Raw genomic sequence first — 17,169 nt, 5'->3', positions numbered from 1 at the left:
AAGAAATCCACAAAGCCCCTGACAGAAGGAGCTTTCACTCTGAAATGGAGACACACTGAGGATAAAGTTACAAAACCTGGCAGATGACCATAGGGATAGAAGGACAAGATCACAGCGTTGCAATCCCCGCTCCCCAATTAGCTGGAAAATTAAAATAAAAATTTCACAGAAACATGAAAAAGAAAGAAGTGAAAATAGTCTTCAGAGCATTGACCTAGCAAAGATCTGAGTTCTGGTTTTTTCAGTCTGATCTAAATAATTAAGTTTTTCCTCCCTTAGATCTTAGGGTGTGAAAGTCTGGATACACCGTAGCGAGCAGTCTGCTGTTTATTACAGTTATACAAAACTATAATCTACTGTTGATCTATAACTAAGCTATAAAATGCAGATTCAAAAGGAGATTAAGACATTAACAGAAATTATAACAGAGATTTTCTTCATTATAATAGAGGTCGCCTTCACCACCACCCTCAAATAGCAAGGTCATAACAATTTGCAGTAATTAAACTGCAGAATTAAAAGCCTCATAACTTTTCACAACTTTTTAAAATATGTGTCTTGACAAAATGTATGTTGAAGTGTTCCTGCTACAACCAAGCATAGCCATGCTAAATGTAACATGCTAAAGGAACAATTTGGTGGCAAGTTCTCACTCCTACAGAGAAATTATGGATGCAAAAAGCATTCCTCATTTTGAGGCTCAATGTGTCAATGTGATAAGCTTGTTTTTACAAGGCTATCTGTGCTGGCTTAAAAATGCATACACATTAGGGCTTGGTTCAAAATATTCTGAAGTCAAAGGAAATCTATTAATTGCAACACCCTTGCTCTCACCATCAAATGAGATGAGATGTTTATTCAGCAGCTCTTTCAGATAAAGTGAACGTACAGAGTTCTCGGGTGTTTGATTTGCTAAATGGACAGCTACAAGCTACACAAGAATACAAACAGCATGATTTACACAAAACCTTTTTGAATCATGCAGTTCTGTAAAACAATTCTCTTAAGTAGTTTATCAAAACGGCCAGCATTTCTAAAACTTCCAAAATTTCTCTGAACCACCAAAACGACCAAACCGAGTTATGGTAACAGCACTCTACCTCTGAATCCATCAGTTACAGTTACTTTAGTGTGAGTTTAACCTTACGACTGCCCTTTCCCATTTGAGACCCCAATCAGTAAAGTCCCTTAGCCTTCTTCAGCATAGCTTATATCATAAACATAATTTTACAATGCCTGTGTAGTAATACTGAAAGCATAAAATGTCCTGATCCTTCCAGTCTACCTTCAAAACACAGTGCAAAACAGTCTGCATCACAGTTGTGAACCTGCATCTTTTGCTGGAGAATATAAAGTGTGTTATCTTAAACAGTTGGAGTCTGGTCAGAAGATGACCCTTCAGTGGCAGCTCCGAGGCTCAGCCACGTGTGCCAGCACAGAGCCTCAGGAGCTTTGCAGTCTCAATTCATGGGAGATTTTCTTTCAGTTTTTCCTGACTTTGGACTTCACAGCTTTGGGTTGGGTTTTTTCATTTTTTATTATTACAGAAGGTCGATGAAATGATAAGTATATATCCCTGACTCAGAAAATGGGAAATTTATTAGAAGCTGTTAAGACGGTGGAAGTGTAACAATGTAAGTGTTTCACAGGAATTAATCACTTCATACTCACAATTTAGAGATCAGAATTGGGCACAGAAGCAATTTTTTTCTTTTTAGTGTTGTCTTGAAGCGATATTGCTTCTTTTTGCTCTCCCATTCATCCATTTTCCAAAAGGAACCTTCACATCCTTGGCCAAATTTAAATCAATTTCAAAGCTTTCAAAGCTGAAGATTGATTTTCTCTTTAAAAAATGACCTCCAAACTGTCTTTCATAGCACAGTACACACTGTGACTATGCGTTGGCTCATTCTCACCCTTCAAAAGCCCTTTTTAATGTGATAACATATTTCAGACTGCTAGCAAAATATAGAGTTTCACATTTGTGTTCTCAATATTGAAAAAGAGGGACATCAAAGCAAGCAACACAATTAGAAGATTACAATAAAAGGGAAAATGCTTGAACCTTTTTCTTGTTCGGTAAAACACAGGAAATATATTGACAAGGCAAGTGAAAAGAAGCCGTATGACTTGCAAAACAACAACATACATAAAATGCAGGGAACTTTAATAAACATAATTTAGCATTCATAATAGCAAGGAAAAATATTGGCAAAATATCCCAACAAACCAAAGCAAAACCATGTTTTTATACAGTAAAATCTTAATTTCAGAAAATATATATCTGCACCACTTGCTGCGAAAAAAATATCAGCTTTAACGTTCTTACTCTGTCAGCAAAAAGTATAGACAACGCATAGGTCTCGTACTACTGTTCACCAGGGCAGTAAGTGTTGATACCACCATAAATCTGTCAACAGGACAGCATATCACCAACTCTAGAACACAAAGTATTCCTAGTCCCTGATCACAGTATGTTCCACTGAACTCTGCTGAATGGAAACCCATCTCTATTGTAACTACCTACCTCAGCAACACCAACAATCATTCCACCTTCATTTAAAACAGCATTGGAGTGATCTAGGCATTTTCAGCCTAGAAACGTACGCTATATTAGAGTACATTGGCCACTCCAGCTCTGCAAGTGACAGCTGAGTGGCCTGATACCTATTGCCTGTTGGAGGGCTGGACCCCTGTCACCTCAAATGGAGCATTCCCTTTAAAACAAACAGCTGAAGGACCCTTGTTTCATTTGTCTTGGGGACAACGAGTGCAGGAAGCCATGCTGACTGTCAGACTGCCACACACTAAGGGCCAATGCTCTTTGTGGTGAGACAGCCATGGCCGCTAATGAGCGAAACAGAGATGATAATGAGCAATAATGATAATTTGTAATATTAATATAGAAGTCTGACACTAACAGTGTGGTTTTGGTAGGAAAAAAGTAAACAAGAGTTAGGAGAGAAATTGAGTTGTGGTACCTCTGGCAACATTTCTGCTCTGCTTTTCAATTTGCAGAGCACCATCCATGCTCTTCATGACAGCCTGTCAACATACACCAACTTGTATCACAGGGTGGTTTAAATTGTACGTACCATACACTAATCACTGCTGGAATTAAACTATTCCTTTCTTTTTCTATCATTCACTTCTCAAAAGATTTTTTTCTCTAGCAAGAGTTAGAGATCTTAGGGATCTATAAGATCGGACAATTTAACACTTTACATACATCAGCATAGTTGTCGTAATCTAACAGAAAAAGCACTAATCCTTTCATGAAGCTGATACATTTGCAATGATTCGTTGTATTATAAATAGCCCTTGGGGAGAGATTTACTAAGGATCTTGGGGAAGAAAAAAAAAAAAAAAAAAGAAAAACGATATCTTTGGAAGGTTCCTCCTCACACATCAAATTCTCCCTCCCTTGCTTCAAGTTGGTAGCATTGGCTTGGTGTGAAAACAGCCTCAAGTTCAGGGATACAAAAACATAAATATAATTAAAATCATTTCTACAGACCTCTGTGTATTGCAAGAGCCACACCTTAGCCCCACATGAAGTCTGCCCCATTTTATATTTTACAGACCTACAATTCATAGATCTATTTCAGCATCTCTAGAGATGGACTGCGGTCATCTTACATGGGCCACAACAACTCTGAGGATTACATCATCCTGATTCACATGCTGCCACATAACAATGCTTTCTAGTTTAGCAACAAGGATGATGCTCCCACAGCAGCCTGAAATATAAATTGGCAGACATTAGCCTGCAGTTTCAGCACCTGATGTGCAAACGTTAAAAAAAAAATCAGGCCTTGAATAAGCTACCAAGTGCACTCACAAGAAACGTCTACTCAAAGTCATCTTGACCATGAAAGAAAGCTGCTCTTACATGATCACAAAATTGTTTATCACATTATACTGACACTTCCAGCTATGGATCAATTTGCTCAGCTCTACTGGGAATATTCATATGCTTGTATGAGGGTTGGCAGACCTCTAATATGTTAATGACTGTGCCATATACTTCTACTCTGTGAAGAATAAATGATAGTCAGAAATATTGACAGTTGGCCTACAGTATCACTAAGAATACTGCAACCAACACTCAGTGCTAATAATATTTTACAAACAGCTGATAAAGCCAGCCAGAAACTCCAGCAGCTACAAAACTCTTCAGCAAAAACATGCTTTCATCCTCACAGCTTAGTATTTGGGGCTCAATGGAATACCACTGATTTGAAAATATTTTTGCAAATGAAAACAGGAGAAAATCAGTAGTTTCAAAAGGATACAAGTCCTCAAAAACTTCTCTAACTGGAATTGACCCAATTTATAAAAATTCCTTTAAGAGATTGGATTGGCTCCAAACCCTCTGTGTCACGCTGTTTTTATCCGTTGTAGGGGATCTAAATAGAGTCACTATCTTCATCAGTAACGAGATGAGACTCCAGTATCCTACTATAGGAACATTTTGTGTATATACTGCTCACCTGTAGAGAAATACAGCATGTTGTCAGAAAGCCTAGAAAAACTGCATGCCTTAAATATTGACCCTAAATTGAATACTATGAATACCCAAAACAAGAAAGAAAAATGAAGTCCATCAGACTTTATACACACTAGCTTTAATTTTTGCTTAAAAGAACAAAGCATGCGAATAGCCTACCAAAAAGTAATTTTCCAGGATATGCTTGAACTCATAGGATGAGAATAATGTACCTTCTGAATGATAACTACGGCATTACTGATGTAACCTTGTAGTATTGAACAGTTTATTTACTGAGTAGTCACACATTGCCTCTGAGCTACAGAGACCATACTGACAACGGCATCGTAGCTTTTAATGTAGTTTAAAATAACTCCAAAATCTGGGGAGATAACTACCCTAAGCATGCCTATTTGCCTTCATGACTTTAATCACAGCAGCAGCAGCACAGTTCCAAGTTTGGAACAATATCACAGTTAGTCCTGTCCTCATCCATCTTGGTCAACTCCCAAAAAGAAACACTTAAAAACTATTGGCTCCAGAGTGTGTGTTTGGGTTTGTTGTTTTTTTGTTTTGTTTTAAAAAAGTCATCGCATGTTGGTTAAGAGCTACGCTTGAGAAATGTACTGAAATAAAAGTCCTCAGGCAGAGGCTAGAGCAGTGGGACGTTCAATTCTTTTAGCAGGGCTCGATTTTATTTTTCATTGCTTTAATCTTATATTTTTTAACGGTGCATTCTCAATTAAGCAGAAAAGCATAAACTTACAGTCAAATACATGCTGGCTGCAAAGTTAACTTGTTTTCAAATATTCAAAAGAAACAAAAACATTAATTTCTTATTATGTTATATTAATAGACACCACCACCACCCAAAATAGAACATGACTGAAGTGATCCACACACTCTTTTTTTTAATCATCATTTTATCTAAGGCTGAAAATTACAATGTTTATTGTTTTGTCCTTCTTACTCTCTCAGACATATCACACTCTTCATGCTATAGAAGAATTTTTTGTAGCCAGGGAGTATTATATTTACCTGATAACCACAGATAAGGAAAAAAGAAATGCACCAAATGCATTTACAAATATACAAAGCTATGGAAAAGTTACAACACACCTATTAACCAGAGGAATAAAACTTTCAGTGCGTTTTAATGCAAAGTGTTAGTACAAATGAGAATGAAGGAGAACACTGATAATCCAAACAGAAAGAAATGGAGAATAAGCTGAGATTCATAGTTGGTTATTAATCCAGGACTCCAAATATTATTTCACAAATATGAAATTTCTTCCCAATTTTTTACGCTCCTTTGATTGCTTGAAGGAAGAAAGAGCTTTTCCCCATGAAATTTCCAAGTTCCATCATTTGGAAGAAATGTACATAAAGTACAAAATTTGTCTCACGTCTATAGTGTAAATGAGATAAGCCATATGTAACAGGATCTTGTCTGTAACCCAGTGAAGTAAATATAGACATTTCTACTGACTTTTGAGGACTTTATATCATAGTGTTTCAATTCCAGAACAGCTCTGCTGGTGGCACAATTCAGGAATATAATTAAGACACAGACTCCTTTGGTAACAAGACCAACCCATGTCTCATCCAGGTCAAAACTACAGTCCATTTAAATCAAACCTTCATCACAACAGAGATTACAGCTAAAAACAACTGAGTTGTCTCTGAATTTCTCTCTTTCTTGACAAAGATTACAAGCTTCAGGTATCACTTTCAGAACTGCTTGGCTGTCTAGAGGCAGTGCTTCATATTTCATAGCTCATGGAGGATGCACAGGTTCAGAAACAGGGATTACTGTGCAGGTGATAAATAGATATATTGCCACAGAAAAAAACTTCATGCTGCTCTCCAGAGGCATCTTTTGTCTAGTTAATGGATCAAGATTTACTGTATCCAGAAGATGCTCCTGAATCTAGTTCTCTACTATAAGGAAAGATAAACTGTGAGCTTAAGGATGGATGAGAAAGTGTACAAAAATGGAGAAAAGAGCAGAAATCCTGGAAAAATAACTCATTCCAAAATATGTGTGATGCACAGAACGCATAAGCTTTCAAACTGAAGGTAATGTATTTCAATTAACACAGTCTGCAATAGAGAGCAAGGCGGGGGGGGGGGGGGGGGGGAACCGAAAAAAACTTAGCAGCAGCATGTGGCAAGATGATATACCAAATTCTTCTGCATATAAATTACTGATAAGAGTGCAAAATGTTTATTTATCATGGATTTAACTGACAAGATTACATATTGCAGAATAAACAGTCATACTAGGACCTCCCACTGATAGGGAAACAGATTTAAAATAATTCTGCAGTAGAAGTAGCAAAATGAAATCACTTACCGTTAGTGTTGCATTGCTGAAACTGTCTGAAGAGTCAGCCCTCTGGAAACAGATTTTTCTATCAATAATTGATAGCTGATACAGTTTCAGGCAGCACTGGTACACCAGGGAAAGACGTGCTGCAGCAGCAGCTCCTTCCCATTTAGCCTATCCCTAAGCACTTTTTAGATCTCTTTCTTAACCCTTTCTAGGTATGTTCTCCCTGTGTTTTGGGTGAAAAGAGAAAGGCATGATACATGTTATAAGAAAAGAATGCATTATTTCCAACTTTACTTAGAGCGTGACAAGAGCTGTGGGAAGAAAGTCAGTAGGATTTAGTCATAACAATAAGCTAAAGAGAAGTAAAATCTAAAACCAGAAAATGACTCAGTGACTGGGAAGGAGTTATACCAGAGACATGAGGTACTGTAACCAGAACAATGATTTCTCCAAATGTAGAATTAGGAGGTCAAGACCACAATAACATAAAATAGTAGCAGAGAAGTAAGCTAAAGAATATTAATAGTTCATAATTTGCTATAAGAAAAACGGTTATGAATCTCTTCCAGTCTTGGACCAATGACATTCAGGTTTTGAAATCAAACCTATTTGTTTTCACTGAGGCCAGGATTAGAACCTTATAGAGCAATTTTTAAACTAAATGAAATCTTAAGTGGAGTGATGGAAACAGAAGCATTACTTTGTTTCCTGGGATAACTCTTTCTGTAGTATTCTGAAACCATTCACATTTCTTAAATTTGGAGGTTTCCTTTTACAATGTCAATTTATATCAATGAAAAATTGTTTTCTGACATCACTTCACAAGATGACATTTCTTTGTCATATTATTTTTCTTTTTCATTATGAAAATATTGGTCTGATCTGACAGCTCAGTACCTTTTAGTAAGGGTGGACTGTGGATCACAGAGGCTGTCCGAAAATAAAAGGTTTGGAAAATTCTTTTGTTCAAATGGGTTATTTCTCCTCACAAGAAAAAAAAAAGCACAAAAAACCCAAAACAAACAATCAACCCCACAGACTCTGGAGAAATCAACTGCACTCCATTCTCGTGTCAGTTTTACAGCACTCAGGCCCATTGCACGTGCCGGACAAGACCAACTGCACCACTACTGTCACACCCGTCCTACAAAGTCTTGTGGAGAGCCAGATTCTAGTGAGATGGAGAAGGATATATTCACATAAAGAGTTTGTAGTCCTACTTGCTGTAGTGCCATCCTTCTGGAATCATATACAGGTATAACGAAGCTGGGAGCCAAACATGCAAAGGCTACAATATACATAAAAGACATTTCCTCTTACTTCCTACCCTCTTAGTTTACAAATTGTAAGAGTAGACGTTCTCTCTGAGCCACAGAGAATGTCTCACTTGCTTGCACATTCAAGTGAAATAGAAAATCAAACAGATGTGCGTATTTCCACCATAAGTACAAAGAAATAAGGCTCTGAGAATTCAATAGCTCTACCACAGTTTGTTGCCGTTTTCCCCAGTTTGTAAGAAGTATAGTTCTCCCTTTCACACAAATCTGTAGGGAAAAACACTACAATGAAATCCCACAGACGACACTGCAAGCACATTTATTCCTCAAATATAAAGACATAAGAGTGGATTCATCTGTATAAATGTAGACCCCTACAACGTAGATTTTGAGCTGGTTTCTCTGGGCTGCCTTCACAGCCAGCCCATATATAGACAGCATAGGCAGCTGTAGGTATCCAGATTGTAGATGTATAAACATTGGTGAGATGAATCCCATCCAAGCTGGTCAGCATGAAAATCTTGCTCTATTTAAAATAAACAAAAATGACCAAACAAACAAGGAAGAAAAAAAAAAAAACCACCAAGGATTAAGGCCTCTGCTTGTGCCATGATTAGACAGGTACATCTTCCAAAATTGAAGAAGAGATGAATTCAAGGACTTTGAAACAGTGGGAAATTATAGGAGGTAACTCAGAGCAACCAACTGACACAATTTCCTGTGGAAGCACAGAATTGGGAGTGAAACTTGGACAGCTCTCCTGGAGTCTCTTCCCACAGACAACTTTTCCCCGTGGCTCCTCATACTGTCTTGGTTCCAATTTTCTCACATCCAGCTGTTGCAGAGAGTCAGCCTCAACTGGACCATGAATCTATTATCCTCAAACAGCTGGAACAGCATTATGCGTGCATGTCCCACGACTGACTGAGAGGTATTTCTTCTTTATCAATGACCCTAAATGGTGTGCTGACTATCTGCATCAGACATTCCCAAACATCCATTCACAAGAATATATTTTTTTTATTTTCATTTCTCACAAATTTTATTTCATTTTCTTAGAAAATATCAAAGACTTGCTTTCTATATGTGTTTGTATTCCATGTATTTGTGCTGCTTTTGGCAGAAAGGCCACAATGTTCTTTCATTTTCTCTTAGTACCTAGAGGCAACAGAGGAAAGTAAAATATAGGCTTTTTTAAACGACTGCTTTGGGTCGTTAACTGCATCATTTCTCAACTGGTGTCCAGAATTTCAAATCTAACTCTGTATTGTTCCCTTACTTTTCTTCTATTTCTGCATTTGTGGATGCTGCTCTGGGTCAGTAAAGATTCCCAACTCTACTAAAGATCTTGCAACAGTCCAAAACAGCACTGATTCCTACCTCATCATGCAGTAACACTTTATTTTACTTACTGAATATATCCTCTCCATCCTCAGAAACATTATTTTCAGTAAATGCTTCCATTTTTAAAATGGTACAAAATGTACCAAAGTCATGTTCTCACATCACTCTTGTTCATTTTTAAGTTAAAAATATTTTATTCAAATTAATGCCTAATTGTTAATGCTCACTAGTAATTTACAGTCTTTCAAAGACTTCAGGTTGACATAAAGATAAAAAGTTAGGATATAATATTATATCCCTCTAAAAAGCCACATGATATAAAATGTCATAAAGAGAGTGGGTTTTCCTGGGTGAATAAATTGCACATCTTTCAGATCTCTCCTATCAATAATTCATACAAAGGGTTTTAGCACATTTCTCCCACCCCCCACCCTGCCAAGATAAGCTTGGAAGGCTAAAACAATATAACAAATTCATAGAAATTTCATGTTCAATGAACACTAAACACATTACAACCACCCACAAAAGCAAAGAGAATGCAGACTTCCATCACTTAGCTCTATTCTATATTTTTCAAGAAAAGTCCATTCTGAGCAAGCAGATAAGATCAATTTCTCCATCAAAACTCCTAATCTTTTGCCCTGTCAGTCCACTCTTTTTTTGTGTGTTCATAAACAGTATCTAGATCTTTGCCTCTTCACCTGCATTAATTCAATATTAAGCATCTGATTTCATTTTCTCACGCTATACTCCAATGCTTCCACTGCACCCTATAGGGATATTACTGCGCTGGTTTTCAAGTGCTAAAAATAAAACAAACACATGTCAACTCAAGGACAAAGTTGGAAGGAAACATACTTTAATGTAACCAAAGAAGAATATATTTAGCATTTTGCTACTAAGCAAGGATGAAAATAAACTCGTCAACACATCGCTTTGTCTAACTGTGAAGCCCACACCCCACTCAAATCTTTCTGTAGCATTTATTATACATAAAAAGTGGATTTAGTCTTTCTTTCTTTCTTCTTAAGAGCAAGTGTTGGTAATCTGTTACTACTGCTGGCCAGAAGGGGCTTCTGAAATGAAGTGTAAAGCACTTCCATCATTTTAGACAGTTAGTTTTTCTATCAATTATCAGTAATGTAGCCATCTAAGGTGCATTTGAGCAGTAGTGCATATTAGACTTCAATCTGGAATCCTTCCAAAACCAAATACAAGCATAAGTGGGAATTGGCATGCCACTTATGCCACAGAAAGGAAAGTAAAAAGGGAGTACTAAATCAGAATATTGTTTTCTTTTGTATTTCTTTCATTATTATTGTTAATTTGGGCTCTCCATAAAGCAGCACTGTTTCGGTGTCCCCAGAGATGAATGCTGATCAAAAAAACATGGGATCATATTGTTAAATATTGCCTTTGAAGCAAAGACATTTTGTAAATGAATAACTATATTTAAAAATATTTTTAATTATTTCAACTTATGTTTTTAACATTTGTAAGGGAAATATTACCACTATATACATTAGTCTTCATTTTGGAGATCTATATTCAGATTAAAACTGATACTGAAGGCAAGAACCATTATGCCAGCTTTTTTCAGTCCTTTAAAACATAAACCCCAAAATTTATTCTATTACGTTAGAGCTTGTTTCCTGGTCTATGGAATTCAAGACAAGAGAAAACATGTCGATAAATGAGTATAAATGAATGTGGTGCCATTTTAAAACTATTTTGTACCGCTGTATGAACATTTAAGAGAGAAGGCAAGAAAAAACATTGGGAAGAAGCAAAAAGCAAAGACTGTAATGCCTACAGAATCTGTAGGTTCCTTATCCACCAGAAGAGGATCCAATAGACCGAGGCACTATGGAACCTCCTGGTCTGAAAGAGCTTCTGGCTCCAAGAGGGATGCTACTGTGGAACAGGAAGATTTGCTCTAATACTGAAGCAGACAGCCTTTGAACCTATTGGGTATGTCACAATGTTTCTTCTCCATATCCATTCTCAAGTACAGCTGATACTCTTAACCATCAGTGTAGCAAACATCAACAAATGCCATTATAAATTTAAAATACATTAGTATTTTAAATATTTAATGTTAAAAAGCCTCACTGGTTCCAGTAAACTTTAAAGGAAGCTTGCAATGTCTGCAAAAGGAGTAGCTGCAAAGTACCATTCTGGCAGGGTTTTCGGTAAGCATTAATGGAGCTCTAAAGAGCTTCCTCGAGCTTAATAAGGGCCATTTGAATCCTTCTGCTGGAAGTCAAATGACCCCAATTAACTTCCTAGGTTTGTAGAAAATAAAAGCAAATCTGAGGCTAAATATTCCAAAGTTCACAAGGGAAAACCAAAGTTCAGCTAATATCCTCCAAAATGTATGCTGTGGTACTTGCAATGAATTTTCTTAACTTTGATAGTTTGTGCACATCTTTCCAAATAAAATCCATTCCCGCTATCTTCGTACAGACTCTAGCCTCCTTCTAGGAAAATACTACTATTCCCTCCCCCCTCAGATCATTATAGAGTCACTGTGTTAACTCTGGATGATGGAAATACCTCATCAAAAAAAGTAGAAGACTGACAAGCATTCATCTTTTTCTTCAGGGACTGATACAAAGTGTATCAATACAATTCAGTGTCTTTATGATTTAGAATTGGCCAAAAGTCATACACTTCAAGGTACTAACAACATTCAAAATTTTCTGAAGGTTTGCAGAAACTTACAGATATGAGATATAAGCATTGCTGATTTCAATAAGCTGTCTTTACACTGCTAAAATCATAGCACAAAGCCCAAAAAACTTTAGTGACACACATATCAAAAAATTATCTTGCAACACGTTGTCATGCTCATTTTTTTAAGACAAGAGAGAAGCTTTATAAAAGTAGATGCAAGGTAGCTTGAGCAATATTAGCAATTTCTCTATTTCAGACTTTAAGATTTCATTTCAATTTTCTTGGTTTCCTAAGGATTTCCATACTTAATAATGCGTTCTCAATTCATATGAGACATCTGCAAGTATCTATTAAATGCAAAAATACTCCTTAATACAACATTAAGACATAGGGAAGACAAAAGAAAAAAAACCCAGAACATTAGAAAATGTCGAAGTTCAAGAAATGACTCATTTGCCATATGTATCCTACAGAGATTTTTAAAACTTATAATAAATATTCACAGATGGAGATTCAAATCAAGAAATCATATTTCAGTCTTTCTTGATGCTGACGATTCAGAGCAAGCACATTCGGAAGTCAGCATTAGCCTGCCACATTTCACCTTCACCAATATATTTATGGCTTCCATTATCAACATAAAGTATAACAAGATCTTAGAAAAAATCCTAACTATACAAAAAATTGCAAGATGGTTTAGCATCTAACTGCTTATTGACCAATTCATCTCCTAGTTCCTCAGACTTGTCCTCAACTTAATCTACGCTGTCAATTTAACACTGTCAGCTTTGGAAAACGATAGGAACAAACCCTTATTTGATTGCAAACCTGAGCCTCAGATTACTAAAATGATTGCTAGATTACTGGAATAATTACCTAATAACTGCTGACAGGCTTGATCTCCTGGCCTCTTCTGACACTTCCAAATTGGTGAGCAGATCCCTTCAGAAGTATGTGGAATGTATCCAAACCATCAGAAATATAGAAAGGGGGTGTTTTTCTAAAAATAAGTAAATAAATAAATAAGACAACCATTGTTCTATACTTTCATGCATAATACTGCTGATACCTACAGGTAAAAACACAGTTTCCTCATGAAAGAAATTCCATATTCTGTATGAAATAGCTCATGTGATTTTCTGAACCTTTGTAACATCTTCAGAGAATTTGGCTTCAAAAATAATACTTCCATATGTCAGTGTAGACATTATATTTCCTCACCATGTAGGAACCCCCGTGGCATAATAACTGCTTCTGTCATTTTTTGTTCCAAGTAGCATTGCCATATATCCTATTTCTATTAAAAACTACATCCTAGTACTTAAAACGGGCAAAAGCTTCTATTGATGCCAAGTCACTGCATATTTTGAGATACTCTAGAATTTGCAGGACAACCAATTCCTACACAGAAAAATGCTTCTAGTCTTTCAATTGTGAAAACAACCAGCAGGATTTCTCCGAGTATTATTTAAATAGGTACTAACACCCTGGTACATAAAATTCATGTATTTAGGCAGAAAAGTATACTGAAGGGGGTGGGGGTGCTTGGTTGGTTTAGGGGTTTTTTTTAAGAAGGAATAATGTCTAATTTTGGTACTCAAACTGCAAATACATAAGAAAGGCACAAAAGTGATCAATACTGAGACCTTAAGTCAGTTTCAGAGAGTTCAGCAGTACGTTCAAATTCCAACAGCAATTGCTTTTCCCTTTTGCTTGCAATTATGTGTAGATTCAACAGCAGAAATTCAAAAAGATCCCGCAGATTATGGACTTTCAACTAAGCGCAGAAAGCACAGGAAGATATTTGACTTGCATCTCCGGAGATTTAACTTGTTCTACATTTTAGCCTCCACTGGGTACACTGCCAACAGACGATCCCATTTTAACCTTAACTGGCTCCGAAGAGACCGGGCCGTGCGTGCGATACGACCTGCACAGATGATGGACTTTGCATGCAAAATTCGGGGGGAATAGGAGTAAGAAAAAATTAATATCGTTAATCCTGAAACGCCTCCTTGTTCCTTACTCCTCACACTGCGACACGCACGCCGTTATCCTCCCTTCTCGCCGCGAGGGCTGCCCGCTGCTTTCAGGAAACTTCCCGAGGGGCCGCTGCCCCCCGGCACCGCGCCGTCCCGCCCGCACCTGCGCCGCAGCTCCGCGCCGCCCGCGCCCGGGGCCCGCCGCCGCCCCAGGTGAGGGCTGCGGGGCCGGGGGCTCTGCGGATAGCACTTCTCCGCAGCCCGCACGCCCTCGGGCCGGGCACCCGAGAAGCAGCGGGGGCTGGCGGCCCTTCCCCGCGCTCCCAACCCGGAGTATCGCCCCGAGCATCGCCCCGAGCCGGCGACGCACCCCCGCTCCGCCACGGATCGAGGAGACACCCGCACCCCCGGGCTGCCCAGCACCTCCTGCCCGCTCCCCGGCACCCGCAGCCACCAGGCTGGGCAGGGCTGCCCTTCCCCGCCGCCCCTCCTTCGCGGGCGGCGATGCTGAATCACCGTGGGCAGCCGCTCCGCCGCCTCTCCCCGGGGACGGCGCCCCCGCGCCCCCCGCGGACGGCAGCCTGTCCCCCGCAGGCGCAGGGAGGCGGCGGGCCGAGGGGCGGCGGGTGAGGCGAAGTGCGGGCGGAGAGGGCGGGCGCCCCGCCGCTCCCTCACTGTTACCTGTCAGGGCGGGGGGCGGGAGGCCCCCGAGCAACTCCGGCCCTCCCGGGCGGCGCGGGGGTGCAGCGGGGCCAGGCCGGGCAGGGCGTGCTGCACCTCACGGACAGCACGGCGGGGCTCTCCGGGGCGGCAGCATCCGAGCCGGCGCCTGCCGAGCCGGGCACTAGCGGGAGGAGGAGCGGGAGGTTACGGCGGGGAGCCGGGAGAAACCATTCCCCACGAGGGGGCACCGCCGGTGGCCGACCAGGCGGGGCGGGGAGGACGAGCCCTCCCACACAGGTACGTGCGAGGACAGCGCCTGAGGAGAAGCGGGCGGTGGCCGCGGAGCGGGGCAGGCGGTGCCGGGGGCGGGCCCAGCCCCACCGAGCCGCCGGTCTCCCCCCTCCTCGCGGTGGGAGCGGCCCGCGCTGCCTGCCGGCCCGAGGACGCGAGCAGAGGACCTAGCAACCGCGCGGGCAGCGTCTCACCAGCCCGGGCCAGCGAGCGGCCGCCGTGAGGCGCGGGACGCGCTCCCCTCAGGGCCGGGCGCGGCCGCCTCCCTGCCGCCCCTCCGAGCCGCGCCTCCCGGCCGCCGCGGGGCGAGGGGACCCCGGGGCTTGGCTCCGGCTGAGGGGAGGACTGCCGTAGCCGGGAGAGGCGCAGGCCGGGGCAGCGCGGATCGGGCACTGCCCCCCTGGCCTGGGAGGGCTGCGGGAGCACCGGGGGGACACCGCTGTGAGGTGCGGGGAGCCTCCCCGGGCGCCCCCGGTACTCGGCGGCCGGTGGCGCCGGGCGGGTGGCACGGCGAGAGTGCGGCCCCCGGAGCTGCCCGCGGTTCTTTGCGGACGGACTGCCGCTTCGGTGGGGCCTGCCGTGCCCTGCGAAATCCCTGCGTCTGTGCCGAGTTGTGCGCCTTGTCAAACCGTTTTTTCCCCTTCGGTCTTAGAACCGATGTTTTTCCTCCTGTGTGCATAACTGCTGTTTGCCACTCTGAAAGGGCCGTTTTCGTGTAATGCTTTGCATCCGAGCAGAAGGCATGGGACCTAATCAGATAAATGCATTAAAGATTTAAAAAAATGGAGAAACATTTGTCAAATGAAGATTTTAAAGAACGTTATCAAAAGAATAAAACACTTTCAAAAAAAATCTTTTTTTTTTTTAAAGATTAAATAAAAGCCCAACTGAAATTTAATCCATTATCTCAGTAGATTATGTAGTATCCTCTTTGTTTATCAAGGTTAGGAGCCAGATTCACAAGCAGTGGAAATCATCATGGCACTGGATTATTTAGGCTGATTTATGTTTGCTGTGGAACTAGCTGTAATCTTTTATTGACTTATTCTGGTTGCTAATGTTTCGGGGTTTTTCTGTTTTCTCAATTAATTAACTTACTTTAGTCATACTATTACATTCTTACCTCACACATTCCTCACTACTGCATACCTTTAAAATCAATTTCAGTCTAATCTTTTCTGTACAATTTCCTAGCTAAAACAGGCCTTCTGTGAGGATCTCTACAACTACCTTTCTAAGGTAATTAGACATAAATATATTCAGTAGGCTTAAAGTTTTCTTTTTCTTGGGCAGAAAGAACTGGAACAGAGAAAGTTGACAATGTTAAATGATGTGAAGCAAGTTGGTTGAAAATTTAATTGCAACTTGAGTAGCATTATATTTTTTTGTTCTACTTTAACACCTTGCAAGGTAAGCTGATATTTTAATAGGAACAGATTGTTGGCTTCTTGCAAATACTAGAATGATTGTTAAGGACAGAAAACCACAGGAAAAAATCTTTTAGGGAGTCCTAGGGAGATGTCAGACTGTTTTCTCATGTGTGGTTTGGATTTGTAGCTTGTGAAGTTGGAGAATTTCTTACTTTTTACAGATATGGTATTTTCATTGGGTTTGATTACAGTTTACATTGTGGTTTTTACTGATACACAGAAATTATCATTTATTTACCACTCAAACCTTTGTTAGGCTTGTCAAAAAAAAGAAGCAGAGGTATAATTTCTGCCCACAAACATGTAATCTCATGGAAATTCACATGCTTGCTTGTGTAGGTAAGTGTTTGTAGGAACAGGTTTAAATTTTAGTGAAAGAAATCCCATGCTAAAGCAGAGGCAATGGGATCTAAGCTTGTCCCCACGTAAGCATTCTTTATTTTTCTCACAGCCATGAGAAAGCTGCATTACAGGATGCTTGTAGGGAAAGGTTTGATTTTCTTTCCGTTTGTCATTTGGAGTGCTGCCATCGACTGCAGATGAAACCATTTACAAGGTTTACATGCATTGCATGTTATCTCTGGGTCAAAGCTTGCTTCAGGCCTGCAGCAGGTCCCGCCGGCTTTGTTTTAGCTCTATGTCTGCATTCTGTACCCTAAGTCAGGTCTCTACGCCCCAAAGT

At 40.4% G+C, this 17,169-nt stretch overlaps 1 protein-coding gene across 14 annotated transcripts in view; it reads right to left on the bottom strand.

Moving 5' to 3' along the window:
• The window catches only part of TTLL7 (tubulin tyrosine ligase like 7), a 76,848-nt gene extending 61,798 nt beyond the window's left edge, over positions 1–15,050 (bottom strand). For 3 of the 14 annotated variants that reach the window (XM_054834012.1, XM_054834011.1, XM_054834021.1), the window contains exons 1-3: positions 14,785–15,044; positions 12,998–13,121; positions 6,846–7,047 (exon numbers count right to left, since the gene is read on the bottom strand). The gene's annotated coding sequence lies outside the window, so the exon portion shown is untranslated. Of the gene's footprint in view, positions 1–6,845; positions 7,048–12,997; positions 13,122–13,767; positions 13,788–14,473; positions 14,490–14,784 lie in introns of those variants that run through there. The other 11 variants (XM_054834016.1, XM_054834013.1, XM_054834022.1 and 8 more) reach the window with 7 other exon arrangements.
• Positions 15,051–17,169: the final 2,119 nt, after the last annotated feature.

This window comes from Grus americana, chromosome 8 (genome assembly GCF_028858705.1).
Source record: "Grus americana isolate bGruAme1 chromosome 8, bGruAme1.mat, whole genome shotgun sequence".
Lineage (NCBI taxonomy): Eukaryota > Metazoa > Chordata > Aves > Gruiformes > Gruidae > Grus > Grus americana.
Note: the sequence above shows the minus strand (reverse complement) of the source record. Positions and strands in the feature narration are given on the sequence as shown.